Source organism: Microtus oregoni, unplaced genomic scaffold (genome assembly GCF_018167655.1).
Source record: "Microtus oregoni isolate MIOR12 unplaced genomic scaffold, Mior012 000050F_007, whole genome shotgun sequence".
NCBI classification, from domain to species: Eukaryota; Metazoa; Chordata; class Mammalia; order Rodentia; family Cricetidae; genus Microtus; species Microtus oregoni.
The window spans coordinates 464,228-484,381 of NW_024543231.1; positions in this window are offsets into that span (position 1 = coordinate 464,228).

Sequence of the window (20,154 nt, forward strand, 5' to 3'; positions counted from 1 at the left end):
GAGGGGAAGATGATGACAATGTAGTATAGAGCGGAAGATGATGACATTGTAGTATAGAGGGGAAGATGATGACAATGTAGTATAGAGGGGAAGATGATGACAATGTAGTATAGAGGGGAAGATGATGACAATGTAGTATAGAGGGGAAGATGATGACAATGTAGTATAGAGGGGAAGATGATGACAATGTAGTATAGAGGGGAAGATGATGACAATGTAGTATAGAGGGGAAGATGATGACAATGTAGTATAGAGGGGAAGATTATGACAATGTAGTATATATAGAGGGGAAGATGATGACAATGTAGTATAGAGGGGAAGATGATGACAATGTAGTATATATAGAGGGGAAGATGATGACAATGTAGTATAGAGGGGAAGATGATGACAATGTAGTATATATAGAGGGGAAGATGATGACAATGTAGTATATATAGAGGGGAAGATGATGACAATGTAGTATAGAGGGGAAGATGATGACAATGTAGTATATATAGAGGGGAAGATGATGACAATGTAGTATAGAGGGGAAGATGATGACAATGTAGTATAGAGGGGAAGATGATGACAATGTAGTATATATAGAGGGGAAGATGATGACAATGTAGTATAGAGGGGAAGATGATGACAATGTAGTATAGAGGGGAAGATGATGACAATGTAGTATAGAGCGGAAGATGATGACATTGTAGTATAGAGGGGAAGATGATGACAATGTAGTATAGAGGGGAAGATGATGACAATGTAGTATAGAGGGGAAGATGATGACAATGTAGTATAGAGGGGAAGATGATGACAATGTACTATAGAGGGGAAGATGATGACAATGTAGTATATATAGAGGGGAAGATGATGACAATGTAGTATAGATGGGAAGATGATGACAATGTAGTATAGAGGGGAAGATGATGACAATGTAGTATAGACGGGAAGATGATGACAATGTAGTATAGAGGGGAAGATGATGACAATGTAGTATAGAGGGGAAGATGATGACAATGTAGTATAGAGGGGAAGATGATGACAATGTAGTATAGAGGGGAAGATGATGACAATGTAGTATAGAGGGGAAGATGATGACAATGTATTATAGAGGGGAAGATGATGACAATGTAGTATAGAGGGGAAGATGATGACAATGTAGTATAGAGGGGAAGATGATGACAATGTAGTATAGAGAGGAAGATGATGACAATGTAGTATAGAGGGGAAGATGATGACAATGTAGTATATATAGAGGGGAAGATGATGACAATGTAGTATAGACGGGAAGATGATGACAATGTAGTATATATAGAGGGGAAGATGATGACAATGTAGTATAGAGGGGAAGATGATGACAATGTAGTATATATAGAGGGGAAGATGATGACAATGTAGTATAGAGGGGAAGATGATGACAATGTAGTATAGAGGGGAAGATGATGACAATGTAGTATAGAGGGGAAGATGATGACAATGTAGTATAGAGGGGAAGATGATGACAATGTAGTATAGAGGGGAAGATGATGACAATGTAGTATAGAGGGGAAGATGATGACAATGTAGTATAGAGGGGAAGATGATGACGATGTAGTATAGAGGGGAAGATGATGACAATGTAGTATATATAGAGGGGAAGATGATGACAATGTAGCATATATAGAGGGGAAGATGATGACAATGTAGCATATATAGAGGGGAAGATGATGACAATGTAGTATATATAGAGGGGAAGATGATGACAATGTAGTATATATAGAGGGGAAGATGATGACAATGTAGTATAGAGGGGAAGATGATGACAATGTAGTATAGAGGGGAAGATTATGACAATGTAGTATAGAGGGGAAGATGATGACAATGTAGTATAGAGGGGAAGATGATGACAATGTAGTATAGAGGGGAAGATGATGACAATGTAGTATAGAGGGGAAGATTATGACAATGTAGTATATATAGAGGGGAAGATGATGACAATGTAGTATAGAGGGGAAGATGATGACAATGTAGTATATATAGAGGGGAAGATGATGACAATGTAGTATAGAGGGGAAGATGATGACAATGTAGTATATATAGAGGGGAAGATGATGACAATGTAGTATATATAGAGGGGAAGATGATGACAATGTAGTATAGAGGGGAAGATGATGACAATGTAGTACATATAGAGGGGAAGATGATGACAATGTAGTATAGAGGGGAAGATGATGACAATGTAGTATATATAGAGGGGAATATGATGACAATGTAGTATATATAGAGGGGAAGATGATGACAATGTAGTATAGAGGGGAAGATGATGACAATGTAGTATATATAGAGGGGAAGATGATGACAATGTAGTATATATAGAGGGGAAGATGATGACAATGTAGTATAGAGGGGAAGATGATGACAATGTAGTATATATAGAGGGGAAGATGATGACAATGTAGTATATATAGAGGGGAAGATGATGACAATGTAGTATAGAGGGGAAGATGATGACAATGTAGTATAGAGGGGAAGATGATGACAATGTAGTATAGAGGGGAAGATGATGACAATGTAGTATAGAGGGGAAGATGATGACAATGTAGTATAGAGGGGAAGATGATGACAATGTAGTATAGAGGGGAAGATGATGACAATGTAGTATAGAGGGGAAGATGATGACGATGTAGTATAGAGGGGAAGATGATGACAATGTAGTATATATAGAGGGGAAGATGATGACAATGTAGCATATATAGAGGGGAAGATGATGACAATGTAGCATATATAGAGGGGAAGATGATGACAATGTAGTATATATAGAGGGGAAGATGATGACAATGTAGTATATATAGAGGGGAAGATGATGACAATGTAGTATAGAGGGGAAGATGATGACAATGTAGTATAGAGGGGAAGATGATGACAATGTAGTATAGAGGGGAAGATGATGACAATGTAGTATAGAGGGGAAGATGATGACAATGTAGTATAGAGGGGAAGATGATGACAATGTAGTATATATAGTGGGGAAGATGATGACAATGTAGTATAGAGGGGAAGATGATGACAATGTAGTATATATAGAGGGGAAGATGATGACAATGTAGTATAGAGGGGAAGATGATGACAATGTAGTATATATAGAGGGGAAGATGATGACAATGTAGTATATATAGAGGGGAAGATGATGACAATGTAGTATAGAGGGGAAGATGATGACAATGTAGTATAGAGGGGAAGATGATGACAATGTAGTATATATAGAGGGGAAGATGATGACAATGTAGTATATATAGAGGGGAAGATGATGACAATGTAGTATAGAGGGGAAGATGATGACAATGTAGTATATATAGAGGGGAAGATGATGACAATGTAGTATATATAGAGCGGAAGATGATGACAATGTAGTATAGAGGGGAAGATGATGACAATGTAGTATAGAGGGGAAGATGATGACAGTGTAGTATAGAGGGGAAGATGATGACAATGTAGTATGGAGGGGAAGATGATGACAATGTAGTATAGAGGGGAAGATGATGACAATGTAGTATAGAGGGGAAGAGGATGACAATGTAGTATAGAGGGGAAGATGATGACAATGTAGTATATATAGAGGGGAAGATGATGACAATGTAGTATAGAGGGGAAGATGATGACAATGTAGTATATATAGAGGGGAAGATGATGACAATGTAGTATATATAGAGGGGAAGATGATCACAGTGTAGTATAGAGGGGAAGATGATGACAATGTAGTATAGAGGGGAAGATGATGACAATGTAGTATAGAGGGGAAGATGATGACAATGTAGTATAGAGGGGAAGATGATGACAATGTAGTATAGAGCGGAAGATGATGACAATGTAGTATATATAGAGGGGAAGATGATGACAATGTAGTATAGAGGGGAAGATGATGACAATGTAGTATAGAGGGGAAGATGATGACAATGTAGTATAGAGGGGAAGATGATGACAATGTAGTATAGAGGGGAAGATGGTGACAATGTAGTATAGAGGGGAAGATGATGACAATGTAGTATAGAGGGGAAGATGATGACAATGTAGTATAGAGGGGAAGATGATGACAATGTAGTATAGAGGGGAAGAGGATGACAATGTAGTATAGAGGGGAAGAGGATGACAATGTAGTATAGAGGGGAAGATGATGACAATGTAGTATATATAGAGGGGAAGATGATGACAATGTAGTATAGAGGGGAAGATGATGACAATGTAGTATATATAGAGGGGAAGATGATGACAATGTAGTATAGAGGGGAAGATGATGACAATGTAGTATATATAGAGGGGAAGATGATGACAATTTACTATAGAGGGGAAGATGATGACAATGTAGTATAGAGGGGTAGATGATGACAATGTAGTATAGAGGGGAAGATGATGACAATGTAGTATAGAGGGGAAGATGATGACAATGTAGTATAGAGGGGAAGATGATGACAATGTAGTATAGAGGGGAAGATGATGACAATGTAGTATATATAGTGGGGAAGATGATGACAATGTAGTATAGAGGGGAAGATGATGACAATGTAGTATATATAGAGGGGAAGATGATGACAATGTAGTATAGAGGGGAAGATGATGACAATGTAGTATATATAGAGGGGAAGATGATGACAATGTAGTATATATAGAGGGGAAGATGATGACAATGTAGTATAGAGGGGAAGATGATGACAATGTAGTATAGAGGGGAAGATGATGACAATGTAGTATATATAGAGGGGAAGATGATGACAATGTAGTATATATAGAGGGGAAGATGATGACAATGTAGTATAGAGGGGAAGATGATGACAATGTAGTATATATAGAGGGGAAGATGATGACAATGTAGTATATATAGAGGGGAAGATGATGACAATGTAGTATGGAGGGGAAGATGATGACAATGTAGTATAGAGGGGAAGATGATGACAATGTAGTATAGAGGGGAAGAGGATGACAATGTAGTATAGAGGGGAAGATGATGACAATGTAGTATATATAGAGGGGAAGATGATGACAATGTAGTATAGAGGGGAAGATGATGACAATGTAGTATATATAGAGGGGAAGATGATGACAATGTAGTATATATAGAGGGGAAGATGATCACAGTGTAGTATAGAGGGGAAGATGATGACAATGTAGTATAGAGGGGAAGATGATGACAATGTAGTATAGAGGGGAAGATGATGACAATGTAGTATAGAGGGGAAGATGATGACAATGTAGTATAGAGGGGAAGATGATGACAATGTAGTATAGAGGGGAAGATGATGACAATGTAGTATAGAGGGGAAGATGATGACAATGTAGTATAGAGGGGAAGATGATGACAATGTAGTATATATAGAGGGGAAGATGATGACAATGTAGTATAGAGGGGAAGATGATGACAATGTAGTATAGAGGGGAAGATGATGACAATGTAGTATAGAGGGGAAGATGATGACAATGTAGTATAGAGGGGAAGATGATGACAATGTAGTATAGAGGGGAAGATGATGACAATGTAGTATAGAGGGGAAGATGATGACAATGTAGTATAGAGGGGAAGATGATGACAATGTAGTATAGAGGGGAAGAGGATGACAATGTAGTATAGAGGGGAAGAGGATGACAATGTAGTATATATAGAGGGGAAGATGATGACAATGTAGTATAGAGGGGAAGATGATGACAATGTAGTATATATAGAGGGGAAGATGATGACAATGTAGTATAGAGGGGAAGATGATGACAATGTAGTATATATAGAGGGGAAGATGATGACAATTTAGTATAGAGGGGAAGATGATGACAATGTAGTATAGAGGGGAAGATGATGACAATGTAGTATAGAGGGGAAGATGATGACAATGTAGTATAGAGGGGAAGATGATGACAATGTAGTATAGAGGGGAAGATGATGACAATGTAGTATAGAGGGGAAGATGATGACAATGTAGTATAGAGGGGAAGATGATGACAATGTAGTATAGAGGGGAAGATGATGACAATGTAGTATATATAGAGGGGAAGATGATCACAGTGTAGTATAGAGGGGAAGATGATGACAATGTAGTATAGAGGGGAAGATGATGACAATGTAGTATAGAGGGGAAGATGATGACAATGTAGTATAGAAGGGAAGATGATGACAATGTAGTATAGAGGGGAAGATGATGACAATGTAGTATAGAGGGGAAGATGATGACAATGTAGTATAGAGGGGAAGATGATGACAATGTAGTATATATAGAGGGGAAGATGATGACAATGTAGTACAGAGGGGAAGATGATGACAATGTAGTATAGAGGGGAAGATGATGACAATGTAGTATAGAGGGGAAGATGATGACAATGTAGTATAGAGGGGAAGATGATGACAATGTAGTATATATAGAGGGGAAGATGATGACAATGGAGTATAGAGGGGAAGATGATGACAATGTAGTATATATAGAGGGGAAGATGATGACAATGTAGTATAGAGGGGAAGATGATGACAATGTAGTATAGAGGGGAAGATGATGACAATGTAGTATATATAGAGGGGAAGATGATGACCATGTAGTATAGAGGGGAAGATGATGACAATGTAGTATAGAGGGGAAGATGATGACAATGTAGTATATATAGAGGGGAAGATGATGACAATGTAATATAGACGGGAAGATGATGACAATGTAGTATATATAGAGGGGAAGATGATGACAATGTAGTATATATAGAGGGGAAGATGATGACAATGTAGCATATATAGAGGGGAAGATGATGACAATGTAGCATATATAGAGGGGAAGATGATGACAATGTAGTATATATAGAGGGGAAGATGATGACAATGTAGTATATATAGAGGGGAAGATGATGACAATGTAGTATAGAGGGGAAGATGATGACAATGTAGTATAGAGGGGAAGATGATGACAATGTAGTATAGAGGGGAAGATGATGACAATGTAGTATATATAGAGGGGAAGATTATGACAATGTAGTATAGAGGGGAAGATGATGACAATGTAGTATATAGGGGAAGATGATGACAATGTAGTATAGAGGGAAAGATGATGACAATGTAGTATATATAGAGGGGAAGATGATGACAATGTAGTATATATAGAGGGGAAGATGATGACAATGTAGTATATATAGAGGGGAAGATGATGACAATGTAGTATAGAGGGGAAGATGATGACAATGTAGTATAGCGGGGAAGATGATGACAATGTAGTATAGAGGGGAAGATGATGACAATGTAGTATAGAGGGGAAGATGATGACAATGTAGTATAGAGGGGAAGATGATGACAATGTAGTATAGAGGGGAAGATGATGACAATGTAGTATATATAGAGGGGAAGATGATGACAATGTAGTATAGAGGGGAAGATGATGACAATGTAGTATAGAGGGGAAGATGATGACAATGTAGTATAGAGGGGAAGATGATGACAATGTAGTATAGAGGGGAAGATGATGACAATGTAGTATAGAGGGGAAGATGATGACAATGTAGTATAGAGGGGAAGATGATGACAATGTAGTATAGAGGGGAAGATGATGACAATGTAGTATAGAGGGGAAGAGGATGACAATGTAGTATAGAGGGGAAGAGGATGACAATGTAGTATATATAGAGGGGAAGATGATGACAATGTAGTATAGAGGGGAAGATGATGACAATGTAGTATATATAGAGGGGAAGATGATGACAATGTAGTATAGAGGGGAAGATGATGACAATGTAGTATATATAGAGGGGAAGATGATGACAATTTAGTATAGAGGGGAAGATGATGACAATGTAGTATAGAGGGGAAGATGATGACAATGTAGTATAGAGGGGAAGATGATGACAATGTAGTATAGAGGGGAAGATGATGACAATGTAGTATAGAGGGGAAGATGATGACAATGTAGTATAGAGGGGAAGATGATGACAATGTAGTATAGAGGGGAAGATGATGACAATGTAGTATAGAGGGGAAGATGATGACAATGTAGTATATATAGAGGGGAAGATGATCACAGTGTAGTATAGAGGGGAAGATGATGACAATGTAGTATAGAGGGGAAGATGATGACAATGTAGTATAGAGGGGAAGATGATGACAATGTAGTATAGAGGGGAAGATGATGACAATGTAGTATAGAGGGGAAGATGATGACAATGTAGTATAGAGGGGAAGATGATGACAATGTAGTATAGAGGGGAAGATGATGACAATGTAGTATATATAGAGGGGAAGATGATGACAATGTAGTACAGAGGGGAAGATGATGACAATGTAGTATAGAGGGGAAGATGATGACAATGTAGTATAGAGGGGAAGATGATGACAATGTAGTATAGAGGGGAAGATGATGACAATGTAGTATATATAGAGGGGAAGATGATGACAATGGAGTATAGAGGGGAAGATGATGACAATGTAGTATATATAGAGGGGAAGATGATGACAATGTAGTATAGAGGGGAAGATGATGACAATGTAGTATAGAGGGGAAGATGATGACAATGTAGTATATATAGAGGGGAAGATGATGACCATGTAGTATAGAGGGGAAGATGATGACAATGTAGTATAGAGGGGAAGATGATGACAATGTAGTATATATAGAGGGGAAGATGATGACAATGTAATATAGACGGGAAGATGATGACAATGTAGTATATATAGAGGGGAAGATGATGACAATGTAGTATATATAGAGGGGAAGATGATGACAATGTAGCATATATAGAGGGGAAGATGATGACAATGTAGCATATATAGAGGGGAAGATGATGACAATGTAGTATATATAGAGGGGAAGATGATGACAATGTAGTATATATAGAGGGGAAGATGATGACAATGTAGTATAGAGGGGAAGATGATGACAATGTAGTATAGAGGGGAAGATGATGACAAGGTAGTATAGAGGGGAAGATGATGACAATGTAGTATAGAGGGGAAGATGATGACAATGTAGTATAGAGGGGAAGATGATGAAAAGGTAGTATAGAGGGGAAGATGATGACAATGTAGTATAGAGGGGAAGATGATGACAATGTAGTATATATAGAGGGGAAGGTGATGACAATGTAGTATAGAGGGGAAGATGATGACAATGTAGTATAGAGGGGAAGATGATGACAATGTAGTATAGAGCGGAAGATGATGACATTGTAGTATAGAGGGGAAGATGATGACAATGTAGTATAGAGGGGAAGATGATGACAATGTAGTATAGAGGGGAAGATGATGACAATGTAGTATAGAGGGGAAGATGATGACAATGTACTATAGAGGGGAAGATGATGACAATGTAGTATATATAGAGGGGAAGATGATGACAATGTAGTATAGATGGGAAGATGATGACAATGTAGTATAGAGGGGAAGATGATGACAATGTAGTATAAAGGGGAAGATGATGACAATGTAGTATAGAGGGGAAGATGATGACAATGTAGTATAGAGGGGAAGATGATGACAATGTAGTATAGAGGGGAAGATGATGACAATGTAGTATAGAGGGGAAGATGATGACAATGTAGTATAGAGGGTAAGATGATGACAATGTATTATAGAGGGGAAGATGATGACAATGTAGTATAGAGGGGAAGATGATGACAATGTAGTATAGAGGGGAAGATGATGACAATGTAGTATAGAGAGGAAGATGATGACAATGTAGTATAGAGGGGAAGATGATGACAATGTAGTATATATAGAGGGGAAGATGATGACAATGTAGTATATATAGAGGGGAAGATGATGACAATGTAGTATAGAGGGGAAGATGATGACAATGTAGTATATATAGAGGGGAAGATGATGACAATGTAGTATAGAGGGGAAGATGATGACAATGTAGTATAGAGGGGAAGATGATGACAATGTAGTATAGAGGGGAAGATGATGACAATGTAGTATAGAGGGGAAGATGATGACAATGTAGTATAGAGGGGAAGATGATGACAATGTAGTATAGAGGGGAAGATGATGACAATGTAGTATAGAGGGGAAGATGATGACAATGTAGTATATATAGAGGGGAAGATGATTACAATGTAGCATATATAGAGGGGAAGATGATGACAATGTAGCATATATAGAGGGGAAGATGATGACAATGTAGTATATATAGAGGGGAAGATGATGACAATGTAGTATATATAGAGGGGAAGATGATGACAATGTAGTATAGAGGGGAAGATGATGACAATGTAGTATAGAGGGGAAGATGATGACAATGTAGTATAGAGGGGAAGATGATGACAATGTAGTATAGAGGGGAAGATGATGACAATGTAGTATAGAGGGGAAGATGATGACAAGGTAGTATAGAGGGGAAGATGATGACAATGTAGTATAGAGGGGAAGATGATGACAATGTAGTATAGAGGGGAAGATGATGACAAGGTAGTATAGAGGGGAAGATGATGACAATGTAGTATAGAGGGGAAGATGATGACAATGTAGTATATATAGAGGGGAAGATGATGACAATGTAGTATAGAGGGGAAGATGATGACAATGTAGTATAGAGGGGAAGATGATGACAATGTAGTATATATAGAGGGGAAGATGATGACAATGGAGTATAGAGGGGAAGATGATGACAATGTAGTATATATAGAGGGGAAGATGATGACAATGTAGTATAGAGGGGAAGATGATGACAATGTAGTATAGAGGGGAAGATGATGACAATGTAGTATATATAGAGGGGAAGATGATGACCATGTAGTATAGAGGGGAAGATGATGACAATGTAGTATAGAGGGGAAGATGATGACAATGTAGTATATATAGAGGGGAAGATGATGACAATGTAATATAGACGGGAAGATGATGACAATGTAGTATATATAGAGGGGAAGATGAGGACAATGTAGTATATATAGAGGGGAAGATGATGACAATGTAGCATATATAGAGGGGAAGATGATGACAATGTAGCATATATAGAGGGGAAGATGATGACAATGTAGTATATATAGAGGGGAAGATGATGACAATGTAGTATATATAGAGGGGAAGATGATGACAATGTAGTATAGAGGGGAAGATGATGACAATGTAGTATAGAGGGGAAGATGATGACAATGTAGTATAGAGGGGAAGATGATGACAATGTAGTATAGAGGGAAAGATGATGACAATGTAGTATAGAGGGGAAGATGATGACAATGTAGTATAGAGGGGAAGATGATGACAAGGTAGTATAGAGGGGAAGATGATGACAATGTAGTATAGAGGGGAAGATGATGACAATGTAGTATAGAGGGGAAGATGATGAAAAGGTAGTATAGAGGGGAAGATGATGACAATGTAGTATAGAGGGGAAGATGATGACAATGTAGTATATATAGAGGGGAAGGTGATGACAATGTAGTATAGAGGGGAAGATGATGACAATGTAGTATAGAGGGGAAGATGATGACAATGTAGTATAGAGCGGAAGATGATGACATTGTAGTATAGAGGGGAAGATGATGACAATGTAGTATAGAGGGGAAGATGATGACCATGTAGTATAGAGGGGAAGATGATGACAATGTAGTATAGAGGGGAAGATGATGACAATGTACTATAGAGGGGAAGATGATGACAATGTAGTATATATAGAGGGGAAGATGATGACAATGTAGTATAGATGGGAAGATGATGACAATGTAGTATAGAGGGGAAGATGATGACAATGTAGTATAAAGGGGAAGATGATGACAATGTAGTATAGAGGGGAAGATGATGACAATGTAGTATAGAGGGGAAGATGATGACAATGTAGTATAGAGGGGAAGATGATGACAATGTAGTATAGAGGGGAAGATGATGACAATGTAGTATAGAGGGTAAGATGATGACAATGTATTATAGAGGGGAAGATGATGACAATGTAGTATAGAGGGGAAGATGATGACAATGTAGTATAGAGGGGAAGATGATGACAATGTAGTATAGAGAGGAAGATGATGACAATGTAGTATAGAGGGGAAGATGATGACAATGTAGTATATATAGAGGGGAAGATGATGACAATGTAGTATAGACGGGAAGATGATGACAATGTAGTATATATAGAGGGGAAGATGATGACAATGTAGTATAGAGGGGAAGATGATGACAATGTAGTATATATAGAGGGGAAGATGATGACAATGTAGTATAGAGGGGAAGATGATGACAATGTAGTATAGAGGGGAAGATGATGACAATGTAGTATAGAGGGGAAGATGATGACAATGTAGTATAGAGGGGAAGATGATGATAATGTAGTATAGAGGGGAAGATGATGACAATGTAGTATAGAGGGGAAGATGATGACAATGTAGTATAGAGGGGAAGATGATGACAATGTAGTATATATAGAGGGGAAGATGATTACAATGTAGCATATATAGAGGGGAAGATGATGACAATGTAGCATATATAGAGGGGAAGATGATGACAATGTAGTATATATAGAGGGGAAGATGATGACAATGTAGTATATATAGAGGGGAAGATGATGACAATGTAGTATAGAGGGGAAGATGATGACAATGTAGTATAGAGGGGAAGATGATGACAATGTAGTATAGAGGGGAAGATGATGACAATGTAGTATAGAGGGGAAGATGATGACAATGTAGTATAGAGGGGAAGATGATGACAAGGTAGTATAGAGGGGAAGATGATGACAATGTAGTATAGAGGGGAAGATGATGACAATGTAGTATAGAGGGGAAGATGATGACAAGGTAGTATAGAGGGGAAGATGATGACAATGTAGTATAGAGGGGAAGATGATGACAATGTAGTATATATAGAGGGGAAGATGATGACAATGTAGTATAGAGGGGAAGATGATGACAATGTAGTATAGAGGGGAAGATGATGACAATGTAGTATAGAGGGGAAGATGATGACATTGTAGTATAGAGGGGAAGATGATGACAATGTAGTATAGAGGGGAAGATGATGACAATGTAGTATAGAGGGGAAGATGATGACAATGTAGTATAGAGGGGAAGATGATGACAATGTAGTATATATAGAGGGGAAGATGATGACAATGTAGTATATATAGAGGGGAAGATGATGACAATGTAGTATAGATGGGAAGATGATGACAATGTAGTATAGAGGGGAAGATGATGACAATGTAGTATAGAGGGGAAGATGATGACAATGTAGTATAGAGGGGAAGATGATGACAATGTAGTATAGAGGGGAAGATGATGACAATGTAGTATAGAGGGGAAGATGATGACAATGTAGTATAGAGGGGAAGATGATGACAATGTAGTATAGAGGGGAAGATGATGACAATGTATTATAGAGGGGAAGATGATGACAATGTAGTATAGAGGGGAAGATGATGACAATGTAGTATAGAGGGGAAGATGATGACAATGTAGTATAGAGGGGAAGATGATGACAATGTAGTATAGAGGGGAAGATGATGACAATGTAGTATATATAGAGGGGAAGATGATGACAATGTAGTATAGACGGGAAGATGATGACGATGTAGTATATATAGAGGGGAAGATGATGACAGTGTAGTATAGAGGGGAAGATGATGACAATGTAGTATATATAGAGGTGAAGATGATGACAATGTAGTATCGAGGGGAAGATGATGACAATGTAGTATAGAGGGGAAGATGATGACAATGTAGTATAGAGGGGAAGATGATGACAATGTAGTATAGAGGGGAAGATGATGACAATGTAGTATAGAGGGGAAGATGATGACAATGTAGTATAGAGGGGAAGATGATGACAATGTAGTATAGAGGGGAAGATGATGACAATGTAGTATAGAGGGGAAGATGATGACAATGTAGTATAGAGGGGAAGATGATGACAATGTAGAATAGAGGGGAAGATGATGACAATGTAGTATAGAGGGGAAGATGATAACAATGTAGTATGGAGGGGAAGATGATGACAATGAAGTATAGAGGGGAAGATGATGACAATGTAGTATAGAGGGGAAGATGATGACAATGTAGTATAGAGGAGAAGATGATGACAATGTAGTTTAGAGGGGAAGATGATGACAATGTAGTATAGAGGGGAAGATGATGACAATGTAGTATAGAGGGGAAGATGATGACAATGTAGTATATATAGAGGGGAAGATGATGACAATGTAGTATAGAGGGGAAGATGATGACAATGTAGTATAGAGGGGAAGATGATGACAATGTAGTATAGAGGGGAAGATGATGACAATGTAGTTTAGAGGGGAAGATGATGACAATGTAGTATAGAGGGGAAGATGATGACAATGTAGTATAGAGGGGAAGATGATGACAATGTAGTATATATAGAGGGGAAGATGATGACAATGTAGTATAGAGGGGAAGATGATGACAATGTAGTATAGAGGGGAAGATGATGACAATGTAGTATAGAGGGGAAGATGATGACAATGTAGTATAGAGGGGAAGATGATGACAATGTAGTATATATAGAGGGGAAGATGATGACAATGGAGTATAGAGGGGAAGATGATGACAATGTAGTATATATAGAGGGGAAGATGATGACAATGTAGTATAGAGGGGAAGATGATGACAATGTAGTATAGAGGGGAAGATGATGACAATGTAGTATATATAGAGGGGAAGATTATGACAATGTAGTATAGAGGGGAAGATGATGACAATGTAGTATATAGGGGAAGATGATGACAATGTAGTATAGAGGGAAAGATGATGACAATGTAGTATATATAGAGGGGAAGATGATGACAATGTAGTATATATAGAGGGGAAGATGATGACAATGTAGTATATATAGAGGGGAAGATGATGACAATGTAGTATAGAGGGGAAGATGATGACAATGTAGTATAGAGGGGAAGATGATGACAATGTAGTATAGAGGGGAAGATGATGACAATGTAGTATAGAGGGGAAGATGATGACAATGTAGTATATATAGAGCGGAAGATGATGACAATGTAGTATATATAGAGGGGAAGATGATGACAATGTAGTATATATAGAGGGGAAGATGATGACAATGTAGTATATATAGAGGGGAAGATGATGACAATGTAGTATATATAGAGGGTAATATGATGACAATGTAGCATATATAGAGGGGAAGATGATGACAATGTAGCATATATAGAGGGGAAGATGATGACAATGTAGTATATATAGAGGGGAAGATGATGACAATGTAGTATATATAGAGGGGAAGATGATGACAACGTAGTATAGAGGGGAAGATGATGACAATGTAGTATAGAGGGGAAGATGATGACAATGTAGTATAGAGGGGAAGATGATGACAATGTAGTATCGAGGGGAAGATGATGACAATGTAGTATAGAGGGGAAGATGATGACAATGTAGTATAGAGGGGAAGATGATGACAATGTAGTATAGAGGGGAAGAGGATGACAATGTAGTATAGAGGGGAAGATGATGACAATGTAGTATATATAGAGGGGAAGATGATGACAATGTAGTATAGAGGGGAAGATGATGACAATGTAGTATATATAGAGGGGAAGATGATGACAATGTAGTATAGAGGGGAAGATGATGACAATGTAGTATAGAGGGGAAGATGATGACATTGTAGTATAGAGGGGAAGATGATGACAATGTAGTATATATAGAGGGGAAGATGATGACAATGTAGTATAGACGGGAAGATGATGACGATGTAGTATATATAGATGGGAAGATGATGACAATGTAGTATAGAGGGGAAGATGATGACAATGTAGTATATATAGAGGTGAAGATGATGACAATGTAGTATCGAGGGGAAGATGATGACAATGTAGTATAGAGGGGAAGATGATGACAATGTAGTATAGAGGGGAAGATGATGACAATGTAGTATAGAGGGGAAGATGATGACAATGTAGTATAGAGGGGAAGATGATGACAATGTAGTATAGAGGGGAAGATGATGACAATGTAGTATAGAGGGGAAGATGATGACAATGTAGTATAGAGGGGAAGATGATGACAATGTAGTATAGAGGGGAAGATGATGACAATGTAGTATAGAGGGGAAGATGATGACAATGTAGTATATATAGAGGGGAAGATGATGACAATGTAGTATATATAGAGGGGAAGATGATGACAATGTAGTATATATAGAGGGGAAGATGATGACAATGTAGTATAGAGGGGAAGATGATGACAATGTAGTATAGAGGGGAAGATGATGACAATGTAGTATAGAGGGGAAGATGATGACAATGTAGTATAGAGGGGAAGATGATGACAATGTAGTATATATAGTGGGGAAGATGATGACAATGTAGTATAGAGGGGAAGATGATGACAATGTAGTATATATAGAGGGGAAGATGATGACAATGTAGTATATATAGAGGGGAAGATGATGACAATGTAGTATATATAGAGGGGAAGATGATGACAATGTAGTATATATAGAGGGGAAGATGATGACAATGTAGTATAGAGGGGAAGATGATGACAATGTAGTATAGAGGGGAAGATGATGACAATGTAGTATAGAGGGGAAGATGATGACAATGTAGTATAGAGGGGAAGATGATGACAATGTAGTATAGAGGGGAAGATGATGACAATGTAGTATATATAGAGGGGAAGATGATGACAATGTAGTATATATAGAGGGGAAGATGATGACAATGTAGTATAGAGGGGAAGATGATGACAATGTAGTATATATAGAGGGGAAGATGATGACAATGTAGTATAGAGGGGAAGATGATGACAATGTAGTATAGAGGGGAAGATGATGACATTGTAGTATAGAGGGGAAGATGATGACAATGTAGTATATATAGAGGGGAAGATGATGACAATGTAGTATAGACGGGAAGATGATGACGATGTAGTATATATAGAGGGGAAGATGATGACAATGTAGTATAGAGGGGAAGATGATGACAATGTAGTATATATAGAGGTGAAGATGATGACAATGTAGTATCGAGGGGAAGATGATGACAATGTAGTATAGAGGGGAAGATGATGACAATGTAGTATAGAGGGGAAGATGATGACAATGTAGTATAGTGGGGAAGATGATGACAATGTAGTATAGAGGGGAAGATGATGACAATGTAGTATAGAGGGGAAGATGATGACAATGTAGTATAGAGGGGAAGATGATGACAATGTAGTATAGAGGGGAAGATGATGACAATGTAGTATAGAGGGGAAGATGATGACAATGTAGTATAGAGGGGAAGATGATGACAATGTAGTATATATAGAGGGGAAGATGATGACAATGTAGTATATATAGAGGGGAAGATGATGACAATGTAGTATATATAGAGGGGAAGATGATGACAATGTAGTATAGAGGGGAAGATGATGACAATGTAGTATAGAGGGGAAGATGATGACAATGTAGTATAGAGGGGAAGATGATGACAATGTAGTATAGAGGGGAAGATGATGACAATGTAGTATAGAGGGGAAGATGATGACAATGTAGTATATATAGAGCGGAAGATGATGACAATGTAGTATATATAGAGGGGAAGATGATGACAATGTAGTATATATAGAGGGGAAGATGATGACAATGTAGTATATATAGAGGGGAAGATGATGACAATGTAGTATATATAGAGGGGAAGATGATGACAATGTAGCATATATAGAGGGGAAGATGATGACAATGTAGCATATATAGAGGGGAAGATGATGACAATGTAGTATATATAGAGGGGAAGATGATGACAATGTAGTATATATAGAGGGGAAGATGATGACAATGTAGTATAGAGGGGAAGATGATGACAATGTAGTATAGAGGGGAAGATGATGACAATGTAGTATAGAGGGGAAGATGATGACAATGTAGTATAGAGGGAAAGATGATGACAATGTAGTATAGAGGGGAAGATGATGACAATGTAGTATAGAGGGGAAGATGATGACAAGGTAGTATAGAGGGGAAGATGATGACAATGTAGTATAGAGGGGAAGATGATGACAATGTAGTATAGAGGGGAAGATGATGAAAAGGTAGTATAGAGGGGAAGATGATGACAATGTAGTATAGAGGGGAAGATGATGACAATGTAGTATATATAGAGGGGAAGGTGATGACAATGTAGTATAGAGGGGAAGATGATGACAATGTAGTATAGAGGGGAAGATGATGACAATGTAGTATAGAGCGGAAGATGATGACATTGTAGTATAGAGGGGAAGATGATGACAATGTAGTATAGAGGGGAAGATGATGACAATGTAGTATAGAGGGGAAGATGATGACAATGTAGTATAGAGGGGAAGATGATGACAATGTACTATAGAGGGGAAGATGATGACAATGTAGTATATATAGAGGGGAAGATGATGACAATGTAGTATAGATGGGAAGATGATGACAATGTAGTATAGAGGGGAAGATGATGACAATGTAGTATAAAGGGGAAGATGATGACAATGTAGTATAGAGGGGAAGATGATGACAATGTAGTATAGAGGGGAAGATGATGACAATGTAGTATAGAGGGGAAGATGATGACAATGTAGTATAGAGGGGAAGATGATGACAATGTAGTATAGAGGGTAAGATGATGACAATGTATTATAGAGGGGAAGATGATGACAATGTAGTATAGAGGGGAAGATGATGACAATGTAGTATAGAGGGGAAGATGATGACAATGTAGTATAGAGAGGAAGATGATGACAATGTAGTATAGAGGGGAAGATGATGACAATGTAGTATATATAGAGGGGAAGATGATGACAATGTAGTATAGACGGGAAGATGATGACAATGTAGTATATATAGAGGGGAAGATGATGACAATGTAGTATAGAGGGGAAGATGATGACAATGTAGTATATATAGAGGGGAAGATGATGACAATGTAGTATAGAGGGGAAGATGATGACAATGTAGTATAGAGGGGAAGATGATGACAATGTAGTATAGAGGGGAAGATGATGACAATGTAGTATAGAGGGGAAGATGATGACAATGTAGTATAGAGGGGAAGATGATGACAATGTAGTATAGAGGGGAAGATGATGACAATGTAGTATAGAGGGGAAGATGATGACAATGTAGTATATATAGAGGGGAAGATGATTACAATGTAGCATATATAGAGGGGAAGATGATGACAATGTAGCATATATAGAGGGGAAGATGATGACAATGTAGTATATATAGAGGGGAAGATGATGACAATGTAGTATATATAGAGGGGAAGATGATGACAATGTAGTATAGAGGGGAAGATGATGACAATGTAGTATAGAGGGGAAGATGATGACAATGTAGTATAGAGGGGAAGATGATGACAATGTAGTATAGAGGGGAAGATGATGACAATGTAGTATAGAGGGGAAGATGATGACAAGGTAGTATAGAGGGGAAGATGATGACAATGTAGTATAGAGGGGAAGATGATGACAATGTAGTATAGAGGGGAAGATGATGACAAGGTAGTATAGAGGGGAAGATGATGACAATGTAGTATAGAGGGGAAGATGATGACAATGTAGTATATATAGAGGGGAAGATGATGACAATGTAGTATAGAGGGGAAGATGATGACAATGTAGTATAGAGGGGAAGATGATGACAATGTAGTATATATAGAGGGGAAGATGATGACAATGGAGTATAGAGGGGAAGATGATGACAATGTAGTATATATAGAGGGGAAGATGATGACAATGTAGTATAGAGGGGAAGATGATGACAATGTAGTATAGAGGGGAAGATGATGACAATGTAGTATATATAGAGGGGAAGATGATGACCATGTAGTATAGAGGGGAAGATGATGACAATGTAGTATAGAGGGGAAGATGATGACAATGTAGTATATATAGAGGGGAAGATGATGACAATGTAATATAGACGGGAAGATGATGACAATGTAGTATATATAGAGGGGAAGATGAGGACAATGTAGTATATATAGAGGGGAAGATGATGACAATGTAGCATATATAGAGGGGAAGATGATGACAATGTAGCATATATAGAGGGGAAGATGATGACAATGTAGTATATATAGAGGGGAAGATGATGACAATGTAGTATATATAGAGGGGAAGATGATGACAATGTAGTATAGAGGGGAAGATGATGACAATGTAGTATAGAGGGGAAGATGATGACAATGTAGTATAGAGGGGAAGATGATGACAATGTAGTATAGAGGGAAAGATGATGACAATGTAGTATAGAGGGGAAGA